This window comes from Etheostoma spectabile, chromosome 10 (assembly GCF_008692095.1).
Source record: "Etheostoma spectabile isolate EspeVRDwgs_2016 chromosome 10, UIUC_Espe_1.0, whole genome shotgun sequence".
NCBI classification, from domain to species: Eukaryota; Metazoa; Chordata; class Actinopteri; order Perciformes; family Percidae; genus Etheostoma; species Etheostoma spectabile.
The window spans coordinates 3,387,689-3,400,327 of record NC_045742.1 but is presented as its reverse complement, the minus strand read 5'-3'; the positions used below and the strand labels follow the sequence as shown (position 1 = coordinate 3,400,327).

At 41.4% G+C, this 12,639-nt stretch overlaps 1 long non-coding RNA gene across 1 annotated transcript; it reads right to left on the bottom strand.

Annotated features, from left to right (window-relative positions):
* Positions 1-1,600: 1,600 nt before the first annotated feature.
* Positions 1,601-9,441, bottom strand: LOC116696434 (uncharacterized). Its single transcript, XR_004333727.1, has 3 exons — positions 9,430-9,441; positions 5,109-5,118; positions 1,601-1,662 (listed from the first exon to the last, which is right to left on the bottom strand). It is a non-coding gene; the product is annotated as an uncharacterized LOC116696434 (long non-coding RNA).
* Positions 9,442-12,639: the final 3,198 nt, after the last annotated feature.

Below are 12,639 nucleotides of genomic sequence, written 5' to 3'. Positions count from 1 at the left end.
AAATTAGTTGTTGAAAATGTCAAAAAGGGGACAAACATTGAAAAAAAGGACAACAATGTAACAAAAACTTTGATTAAAAGCTTCAAGAAAAGTGTTGATTTTTAATCTTGACGAAAAGACAACACAAGGGTTAACTTGCTTGTGTTTTTTTAAGTTGCCGGGCGTTTTCCCCTGTCGGCCACCGTGATAAACCATCCGGCCTCGCAGCCCTGATCCATACCAACTTCCACGGTAGCTTGTCATCGATCGACTTCGGCCAGCTAAAGGTTGCGAGTTCACTTCCACCGGGCCTTGCTCGCTGAAGAAGAACCCAGAAGGTCTCCTGTCATCGTAACAGATTCTTTCAAAATGGAGGAGGAAGGAGACTGAGAACGAGACCCTGATTCTCACCTCCAGTCTCTACACCTCCTCTGAATCTCCATAACACAGAGACACATCTGCTCCCTCTCAGGGGTTTTTTTAAAAGCTGCCCTCATATTCACAGGAGTTTTTTCCTATGAGCTCTCTGTATTTTTTTTTATCCTGGCCCCTTGTAAGCTCTTATACGAGGAGAACCAAGGAAAGCATTCAAAGGCAGGGAAGTGATTCAGGTCTACGTCTCGGCTGGCCTTTGGCTTGGAGAGACAATGATTGAGTCCAGCAGAGGAGATCCAGTCTCACATCCAGTGCTTTTACTCACACTGAATACACAAAACAAATTCAGAAAAACACATTATACAGGGCACCAGAATCTCTTTTAATAAATGGAAACATAGGCTATAGGGTCACTGTCGACAGTCTTCAGTCTTGGTTGGTTTTGTACAGAAGAGACCGACCCCTTTTTATGGAAGAAGCCTGGTGATGTTCTGTGTTTTTAAAAGCAACATCGCATAAAAATCCCAAATGTATCGACCTGCCCAACACTTATTGTGTGTGTGTCAAACCCTGATGTCTCTTCTTCCTCTGTGCCGTAGAGCGTGTTAGAATCACATCAGTGAGCCACTCTGTCGCACTGGGCGACATGTTTACAGAAAAATGTGGAGTTTTTTTGTGATTGTTGCGAGCAAAAATTCTCGATTATGCACGTTTTCTTATAAAAATGAGATAGATAGATAGATAGATAGATAGATAGATAGATAGATAGATAGATAGATAGATAGATAGATAGATAGATAGATAGATAGATAGATAGATAGATGTTTATTGATCCCAAGAAAAATGGGAAATTCCTGTGTTACAGCAGCAAAATCAGTCACAAAGCTCAAAATATAAATATAAATTAAATACTTGGAAAAATATACATACATACAATATACATGAGATAATAATACGAATAAAGCAAAAAGAACAAATATTTGAATATGTACAGGATGGGGGAACAAAAATGTGCAACTGCTTAAATAATATGCTAAAATGTGCTAAAATGTAAATGTAAATAAACCAAATGTGCAGGTTGCATTAGTGCAGTAGTGTGGTGTCCAAAAGTCTCATCTACACCCAGAGATGACGTGTTAAAAAGTGCTATTGCTTGTGGAAGATGGAAGGTGCAGGGTATTTATGCAATTTTATGCAATGAAATTGCGGGAACTTGCAAAAACTGTAGTTTGACAAAAAAAGAGACTGTTGGTCTTGTTGTGTAATTACGTCACTTCATAATGTTCCCATGGCAACAGGGGAAAATGGCTGTTAACGTAACCTTTTTTCAACTTTCTGCTAAAATGTAGGCCATTTGACTTTTTTGCAACGAAAATGCGGATTGAATGCCCCGCATTATTTTGAGCGGAAATCTGCAATTTATGCGGCGAAAGTGCGGCGTGTTTGAAAAAAATGCAGATTTTGAATTATGGGATTGCATAATCCCGTTTTTCTGGAGGGACTGATGTTAAAAAACTACAGTGACCAGCTGCACGTTTTAAATTTCATTGTATTTAGTAGAAAAACCCTGAGGACCCTAAAACACACATCTGGAAACACAGATGACCCTAAAACACACATTTGGAAACCCTGATGACCCTAAAACACACATTTGGAAACCCTGATGACCCTAAAACACACATTTGGAAACACTGAGGACCCTAAAACACACATTTGGAAACCCTGATGACCCTAAAACACACATTTGGAAACCCTGATGACCCTAAAACACACATTTGGAAACCCTGATGACCCTAAAACACACATTTGGAAACACTGATGACCCTAAAACACACATTTGGAAACACTGATGACCCTAAAACACACATTTGGAAACCCTGATGACCCTAAAACACACATTTGGAAACCCTGATGACCCTAAAACACACATTTGGAAACACTGAGGACTCTAAAACACACATTTGGAAACCCTGATGACCCTAAAACACACATTTGGAAACACTGACCCCGTTTTGCTTTGAAAACTTCCGAGGTTGCTTTGTAGTCTAGACGGAGACCTTTGGAACAACGACGCACGTCTTCTCCGTCGGCTAGGCTAACGTACCTCGTCGTCGGTCCAGGCTAATAAATCCCTGCTCATACTTTTCACCGTTGTTGTTCTTTCTCCAAAGTATTTTCTGCATTTTCAACTTCTACATCCATGATTTTCAACCTCAAAGTCAGTGTCGGACAATCTGCTTCCCGTTTCCAAAGATGCAAGGCCCAGTGTATGCGAATGGTCCAGTGGCACTTTCAGACGGGTTCATATGGACGAAGGTTGTTTTTGGTCTCAAAACGGCACTTAAAAACAAAACGCAGTAGTGTAGATGCAGCCGAAGACAGAGAACACTGTTGAAAGCAGTGATTCAGAGGAATGTTTCATGGTGGTTATGTTCTACAGCACAAATAAACACACACAATCTGTGATAACAAGCTGGATTGTTGAACTGTGAGTGAATGCAGCGCTTCATCCTGTCTATTTCTGTGAGTCTGTGTGAGTTAGACTTATAAAAAGGGCTGAACTCTGTTATTGGCTGAGGGTCACACACAAAGTTAGGGCCCAGAAACGTCCCTCACTTTCAAAGATAAGAAGAAAAGAGAGAATCCAGGCAGTGGGCAGGGTCATCGCAGATACAGAAACCAACACACACTTCTAGTGGGTCACAAGTGATAATTGAGAGGAATTATGTTTCTCATTTTCTTTGGGATAACACTGCATATTATACCTTTGAGTGTTTAGCTGGAGTCAGAATGTGGGTAGCCTTGTTATGCATGAACACTAGAAGTAGGGGGCTCTCTCCAAGGGTCGGAAATACACTTAAGGACACAAATTAATATGTATCTCGGCCGTTTAATCCTCAGTGAAAGAAAAATCTCAATATTATTAGATTATGCGGGGAGGTAGGTGCTTCTTTGCATGAAAACAAAAAACTGAAGGACACGTTGATAATTAGTAAAAGGTTGAAAGAAATTGTGCCTCAAGGTGTTCATGTTGATGTTCGACCTGCTGTATTAAAACTATGTAAATAAAAAGCAGACTGAGAAGCATCACAGCATGTAGGAGTTGATAAAGAATCAGGGCTGTAACTAGACTCTAAGAAATAGCTGTAAATTAACAGTTGCATGACCGTACATTTTAACAGAAATTATCCCTTGTACGTGATTCACAGGTATATTTCTGTTCATTTACAATATAACAAAGTGTTATGTTTTTTTTTTTACCATTGACACAGTTATTTTGTTGAAAAATTCTGTTTTTTAATTTCGGTACAAAGTCCGGGAAATGAGCTGTCAGTACTGTTTCGGTTATTTTACGGATTTATTTCTTAGAGTGTACCAATAGAAACCAAGAGTTGAAAACTAAAATAGGACAAATGAAAGAAGAGGTAGCTAATATCAACTGGTCCTGAACTGCAGCGCCAACGCACCTGAAGCGGGCAGAGAGGGAGGGACATAACTTATAAAATGAGCCATATTGCAAGCTTGGTCATACCTTTCATCTTCTTTATGCCACAACTAAAGCAAAGTAGTATGAGAAGGGCTTACGTCATTCAAACAGGACCCGTCTCCCCTGAAGGAACCGACCCTGAAGATGATGATAATTTCTGTCTGATGACTGTTGCGTGGAACTTCTTCCAGACGTCACTGGCTGGTTTCAGTCTGTCACATCCTGCGAGTTGTCATCGATTTACCGGAAAATAAGGGGAAGGATTTTAAACCAATCGGCAGCCAGACATAAATCCCTTTGCTTCGGATCAGTGCGACATGTTCTGACCAGGGACATGTTTTCTCAGAGATATTCCACAGCCTGCGAACCTCCCATCAGTCACGGCAGGATGGGGATTTCAGCCTCAGAGACTGTGGCTGGCGGCGGTGTGAGGCGGCGAGTGACAGGTTGGTTTTTATGGACACCAAGCTAAACTGTCGTCTGAGGTGTGATGCCCCCCCCCCCCCCCCGCCACCCCCACCCAAAAGCACAACCACCCTATGGAGCACATGTGCCTAGTGGATTAAAAAAAGATGTGGTTCTTTAGGTGTTATAGCACCAGACGTCACCATGGAGACTGGGAGCACAATTAGCAGTGATGAAAGTGTGATGTGGGAACAGATGTGATTCTGCTGCAAGGAGGGGAAGGGAAACACAGAGTTTTATTTAAAACTCTGAAAGGTAACTATCCTCACTTGAGCTTCTGCATGGGAAAGGCACTGGTAGCCACAATCTACTGAACACTGAGTGTGTTGTGGAAGTTCCTTGCACAGCGAGGGAGGAATTTATGTTGAAGGAGAGACCTTGTTGAAACAAAATAAAGACAGGCTGCAAACTGAATTAAAAGGTCTGGGTATTCGGTGAAAAGGTTCAATTGTTTTCTCGAGAGAACAATCAAATGACAAGAACCGCTTTCACAATGAACAGAGTTACAGAGTGACCACTGTTATGTGTCTTACAATCAGTAATACACTTCTTTATATCCAGTGCCCCCCCAGAGGAAAACCAACCCTTGTTTGGAAACCAGTTTAATCTTAAACTTAACAATTAGTGGACCTCGGGCGGACAGTTGGAGCTATTACGTATTTCTGAATCTGCCCTCCGTGTAGCAAGTTTCTTGACCTGTCATTCTATCTTAGCTGAAGAAGAACATCTCGTCTCTTTGGATAGGCTCTGGTCTTGACCTGGGACCTGGGACCTGCTATGGTCTCGACCTGGGACCTGGGACCTGCTATGGTCTCGACCTGGAACCTGCTATGGTAAACACAGCTCTAGACCACTGTTTCTGTTAGACTTTATGCCATCTGTCCTTGGAGGACAAATGCAAAGTGATAACAAATTCAGTTGTCTCCTGCAAGGAGAAGACACTGAGGAAAGATACAGAACTCATACACTCTGAGAGGCATTGGAGATCTTATTATGAATAATTAATATGAAAATCATTGGTTGAATGTAATTTTCCATTACAAGAGACACAGAGAGAGTTGTGTGGAACTGATTCTGAGTCTTAATTAGTTTTGGCAAGGAATGTACCGGACGTTCATTAATGTCAAAAAGTTACGCACTAAAGCTTTAAGTGAGACTGTCTTCCTTCTGAAAAACACTCCCAGACATTGTTTGGTCAAGCAGCAAAATACAACCTACATTTATAATTGGAGTGGCCTTTGGAGCCTTCTGGAAGTTAAATAACGTCTGATTTTAACCAAAATTATGATCTATTTCTAACTTAAAACTCCCATGGCATGAAAATTTCACTTAATTTAATGTTAATATGTGTTACCCCAGCCTGCCTGTGGCCCCCCGTGGTTAGAAATGGTGATAGGTGTAAACCGAGCCCTGGGTATCCTGCTCTGTCTTTGAGAAAATGAAAGCTCAGATGGGCCAATCTGGAACTTCAGATACAGTATTAGGGGACCACTAAGGTCTATATAAAAGAGACTTCAGATACAGTATTAGGGACCACTAAGGTCTATATAAAAGAGACTTCAGATACAGTATTAGGGGACCACTAAGGTCTATATAAAAGAGACTTCAGGAACAGTATTAGGGGACCACTAAGGTCTATATAAAAGAGACTTCAGATACAGTATCAGGGACCACTAAGGTCTATATAAAAGAGACTTCAGATACAGTATCAGGGACCACTAAGGTCTATATAAAAGAGACTTCAGGAACAGTATTAGGGGACCACTAAGGTCTATATAAAAGAGACTTCAGATACAGTATCAGGGACCACTAAGGTCTATATAAAAGAGACTTCAGATACAGTATCAGGGACCACTAAGGTCTATATAAAAGGGACTTCAGATACAGTATTAGGGACCACTAAGGTCTATATAAAAGAGACTTCAGATACAGTATTAGGGACCACTAAGGTCTATTTAAAAGAGACTTCAGATACAGTATCAGGGACCACTAAGGTCTATATAAAAGGGACTTCAGATACAGTATTAGGGGACCACTAAGGTCTATATAAAAGAGACTTCAGATACAGTATTAGGGACCACTAAGGTCTATATAAAAGAGACTTCAGATACAGTATTAGGGACCACTAAGGTCTATATAAAAGAGACTTCAGATACAGTATTAGGGGACCACATAAGCCGTGGCTGGATTACTCTGTAAATATCTCAAGTGTCCTTTTTTCCGTTTGTGACATTTTGCAGCTTTTGAGTGTTCGTGAGTGTTTGAGGCGGCTGTAATTTAAATGGTGGTGTTTGTTTTTCCTTCTAAAGCAGCAGCAGCAGCAGCAGAGTTACAGGGCAGTGAACTAGAAAATGACATTTTAAAGTCATCTGTAGCTTCTGCAGAGTGTTGTGCCCTTTCCTCAGCGGGGTAAATATTAACACCATCAGCGCTTTCTCTTTCGTCTCCTCTAAGAAGACGACACATCATTCAAGCAAACTGAAGGAAGCTGCGGTGGAACAGGCCCATTTCTTTTTTAAATGTAACATTATTACATGCATTTGCTGTTTTTTTTTTCCATTGTTTTTCAAATTTGGGTAGGTTCTGGTTCTGTACTTTTTTTCTTTTTATTCTGTGTCATGTTGTGTGCCATATACCTGCTGCTATAACAATCATTTCCCAGTTTGGGATCAACTAAGTCCATGTATCATCTATCTACCCATCTACCTACCCATCTATCCATCTATCTATCCATCCATCCATCCATCCATCCATCTGCCCATCTATCTATCTATCTATCTATCTATCTATCTATCTGCCCATCCATCCGCCCATCTATCTATCTATCTATCTATCTGCCCATCCATCCGCCCATCTATCTATCTATCTATCTATCTATCTATCTATCCATCCATCCATCCATCCATCCATCCATCCATCCATCCATCCATCCCATCCATCCATCTTCATTAGTAGTGTTGTTAGGTGTATTGCCTGTCCAAAAAAACGATTGTCAGTTTAAATATATATATATTTCTTAAATATATATATTTTCAAATGAAGCCCCGCTAACAGCATGTCAGTTAGTCGTTCCAGCATTTTGTTCCAGAGTGAAATCTCTCCACAGAGATTAAGTGGATTTGCATTGAATTCTGTACAGATATTTATGGTCTCCAGAAGATTAATCGTAATGACTCAGACCACGTCCAGACTGCAGGCAAATCCTCCTTAAATCTTTAAGACAGAGTGTCCTTACTTTTATTTGCAAGTGCTCGGATCGGATTTGCGTCCAGACATCACCCAGAAATCTGCATGGGCTGCTGTTGGATCTTCATAAGTGTCATTAGCCACGTAGCTACGCCGGGGGTCCTAAAACACAGGACTTTCACTCCCAAACTAAAGACCTTCACCAAGGACATGCATGTTCCTTTGGAGTCTTTCAATGCAAACTACTTTTTCCTAAAATAGTACTTTTGTTGCCTAAACTTAACCGTAATGTCTGCCGGAAACAACCTGCAGCTCACGATGCCATAATACTCTTTATTTTACCTTTTATTGGGTTAGCTAAAACACAAACTACCGCTGATACGAGCTCTGTAGCGGCTAAAAACAACTAGCAACTGCAGCTCTTTGTAGGATATCAAACAAATTGCTGTACATATATTTTTGTACTGTAGCCTAATTATGCTAATAAAGTACTGCTATTGTCATGTGGCTCAAGGTAACATTTTACATTCACAGCATGAAATCGGTTAACTGAGCTAGTGCCACCACTATTAAAAGACGTTTACATGATTGTAGTGTGATTTTTCTGAGTAGCTGTACCAAAAAAAGATTTTCTTTCCCTTAGTCTGTAGGATGTGATTTGTTTGTGATTTGTTTGTGATTTGATGTGATTTGTTTGTGATTTGTTTGTGATTTCTCCCCCCCCCCCGCAATTTGGATATTGCTCATATTGCGATTTTGCTACAATTGCAATTGCAATAATTGTGCAGCCCTACGACAGACAGACAGCACAGAGACTAAATACACGAGGTAATGAGCAAACAAGGGACAGGTGACACTAGGGTTGGGGAACAGGTGAAGCACATTAGACAGTCACAAGGGCGGGAAAACTAACAGACAGGAAGTAAAACAAGACGGAACACCAGACTACTGTTGGAATATAAAATGTTAAATATGCTTAAACATTGTGTGTGATTTGCATTATACATTATGCATTTAAGCCAAAAGGCAAAAGCATTATTTCAACATAAATGAAGACATGTTGGTCATGCATTAAGTTTGTTGTTCACGCATTAAGTTGTTTTGCAATACTTCTGTTCTATAACATAAGATGTTCTGGTACATTCCGTTTGAATCCAGCTCTACTAAATATGCCAGAAGCAGAATTGATGGTCTCGGACCATCCTGTTTCTGGTTGTGGTTCCTCTCCCCAGCCCAACTAAAGGGCAGCAGGTCATGTTATCTTTTCTGTGCAGGTCCTGAAAGGGTCATAAACTTTCAGTCACATTCCAACTGAAAAGATAACGAAATAAGCACACAAACGCATCACATCACTTTGGTCCCCCCCCCCCCCCCCTTAGTGAATAAGACCAGGGTGGCAAGAGCCGAGGAGCCAGACAAAGGAAGGGGAGAGCTGTGACAGCTTGATCCAGGTAACTCTGTCTCAGGCTATCCTACGTAATAAAAAGGGATTCACGAATCAACATCTGAGATTGTGACTAATAATTGACTGAACCCTGAGACCGGAGCAGGATTTAGCTCCAACACTACCCAAACAAAACAGGAAACATGCCAAAACCATAACAATGTCCCTTTAGGGGCTCTGCAAAATTGAGTTGCATCCACAGAAATGGAGCTTTAAAGCACAACGGATGGACATATACCAGACCTTGATAGTCACACTATACTTGTTAGTGGACAGTATTTTAGATTTTTCTTGTCAACAAAACACTACTATTTTGTTCAACATAAAGGATTTTAAACCTTGTCTTGCTGCTCCCCTGTCTTCTGTATTCCTGTCACCTTCTGTGTTTGGTGATTGTGAAACATGATTGTGCTGCCATGTTAGAGGGCTCTCCTGAATACAGATTCTGATCTAAGGAGACCATCCTGCTAAAATAAAAAAGGTCAAGTAAAACGTTAAGTAAACGATAGTGGACAGGTGTTGCTGCCGTTCCACGTGGAAGTCTAATTTGAGCCGGCCTCGTGTACGTTCACGTGTCTCCGTGAGACAAACAAGACCTGACTCGACCCAGCTGTCTCCGTCTGCGCATGCCGGGGGTCACAACACAAACAATTTCACAAAAAAAACAAAAAAAAAACATAAGACACATACAGACACAGACAAGCACACACTTTCTCATTTGGGGCTTAAAAAACACAATTTAGCATGGCGCTAAGCGACGACAGCTAACCGATTCCTGCGGGGACGTCTTCGCCGTCTCGTCCTCGTGATCGGCGCCTTCCTTCGGTCCGTCACGTGTGCTCGGTGTTGTCGCTCGACCCTCTCGCTCGGCGCTGATTGGCCCCATTAGTCGAGCATATGTGTGGATTGTGCTGTCGCTCCCACTCAGCTGATTTGGAGCCAGGGCCTTGTCCCCACAGGGAGCCCCACCTTCTCCTCCTCTTCCCCCCCCCCCCCAAAAAAAATAAAAGAGTGGTAAAGTCAATTTTCTACAGCTCGGTGCTATTTTGAAGACTTTAACTTTTCTTCTTTCCATTCCGCATTTGTTTTCCGTTTTTTCTGCTTCCATCTCTGGTTTTGCTAATCACTTCCTTGTTTCCTTAACCCTTGTGTTGTCCTCCCGAGTCAAAAACTGACAAACATTTGACATTTTCGTCCCTTTTTCAGACACCAACACCACCAATTCATGGTCAATAACCCTCATTTATATAGAATTATACCTAATATTTGAGTTACAAAAACAGATATTATGAATTATTTGGACTAATAGTTAAGATCAGAGGAATGAAAGTTATCAGTTGTATTTATAAAGAGCGTTGGAAGGAATCCAATCCATTTTCTTGTGGTCATTTGGTTAAAAAGAAACTCATATTTCAGATATAGACCTTTTTTAAAGGGGTCAGATTTAACCCCAGGACACAGGAGGGTTAAATCTTGTTCCTTCACTTTTTTTCTTCCTTTTTCTCCTACTTCTATCCTTTCCTTGTCCTTTCTGTGTTCTTCTCCTTACTTCCTTCACCCTTGTCTCCTATTTCTTATTTTGGAGCTTCCCAGTTTTAGGTCTCAATGTTTTTCTGACCCCTGCGTTTCAAAATAAAGACTTCATAAGGATTTTATTGGGGCGGCAACTAACGGTTGTTATCACTGTCGATTAATCTGTTGATTATTTTCTCGATTAATCAATAAGTCATTTGGTCCGTAACATGTCAGAAAAGGGTGAAAAATATCAATCCCAATCCCAAAATTACGTCCTCAAATGTCTTGTTTTGTCCACAACCTTAAATATATTCAGTAAACTGTCACAGAGGAGAGAAGAAACTAGAAAATATTCACACTTAAGAAGCTTGAATAAGAGAAATTTGACTTTTTCTGTATAAAAAATGACTGACACTGATTAATCAAGCACCAAACAAGACTTTTCAATCGCTTATTCTTTGCAGATTTGATCAAGAATGAAGGAGAATTTTAGTCTCTAACCACCTTCTGAGCTACTATGTTGACTGGTGTGTATTTTAACTTGTGCACCATGTCTAATGAGCACGAAATGATCTCAACCATAAGCGTCTGTGGCGGGAACCACGGGTTTCCCAGGTGATACCACAGAAGCTCACACTCTTCTTCAGCCGATCCGGCAATTAAAATCCATGAGTTCTTTTACTTTTGGATACTTGAGCACATTTTATTGCTAAAAAAAAAAAACTCTTTCCCGGCTAACTTTTACCTGACTATTTTGTCATCCTTTTCCCAGCTGACTGACGTCTCATTGGACGACGCTCGCGATTGATTTTTTCAAAAGGTGGACAGTTTCTGCTCTTCACAGTGGGTCTGCCGCTTATTGTTAAAATGTCTAACTCGAGCGTGTGTGTGTGTGCATGCTTGCAATTAGAGCGTGAGAGAGAGAGATCGAGTGCAGCGTGTCAGTAGACACTTGACAAAGTTGCCGTTGGCAGCGCAGCTCCTCATCATCTCTACACCGGACTAGGACGAACCCATGAGGCCGGTGCCCCCGAGTCCCTCAGTAGACTTGATTTAAATCAATTTCTCTGCGCTCTCCTGGGTCAAATTAACCATCTCCTTGTGTGAAGAAGCACCGACTACTTGACAGCTCGTCCAGATCCTGACTGTGTCCGTCTGTCTGTCTGTCGGCTGGCTGGCAAAGCGCTGTTTTTTTTAGTTTTTTTTTCTCATTTCTTGCCCAATCTCCCGTTCTAACTTGGAGCGCGAGCCGTCCTCATGGCGGGCTTCAATTTGCCAAGAGAGCGGCTGCACGGAGACGCCGCGCGTGCTGCTCTCCGTGTCGCAGCATGTTTTGGTTTTCCCCCCAGTAATTGCTCTTATTTGTCGAGACTCACAAGCGAAGAGGACACATGATGAAATCGAGCGTTTCACTTTTGGAGGAAAAATATATTTAAAAAAAAAACACTGATGTAAGCTTTGAGTGTTGATTTCACTGGGGCGGGATGGTGAAGTCACAGCTTTCCCTGCCACAGTCGAGTTGTTTTCAGAGCAACTAACGTGTCAGTTTATCTAACAATCATTTCAGCAGCTTGGTAAACAGCAGAGAGATTGAAGGGCCTTTTTTAAACTCATGGGAGAAATATGATGAAACCTTACAGTTGCAGCTCCATATTCGGTTTCAGGATCTGAACAAGATGTGGAAACACACACACGGGTGTATTGTTCAGGAGTCCATGTGCTTCTGACCAAGTGGGCTCACCGCCACTTCAGGCTGATGAAGAAAAAACACTTGGTAAGAACCAAGGATGGCTCTCACTTCTGATGTTTGATAGCTCCTCAATCCTCGCTTGAACTGGAAGTTGCTCTGGTGCGTGTAACCGTCGATCAGACTTGTCAGTCCGTTTTGAGGCAGCGTGAGAGTCCTAACACCAGAAACGTGTCTGACATGCTGTTGCTAGGTGATGTGCAGGGACGTCTGTCTCTGGACATCTCTGTCTCTACAGCACCTGTTCACTGGTTCCACTATTATTCCACTTATTTAGTATTATTCATCATTCTCATTCTCACATCTCACTTATTATTTGTTATTTATTCATCATTCTCATTTCCTATTTCAGAACTGTCCATAATGTTCATACTGTCCACATTGTAATATAATAACATGATACTATTTATCCCAGTATTCTTGCACTATGCTCCATATTTA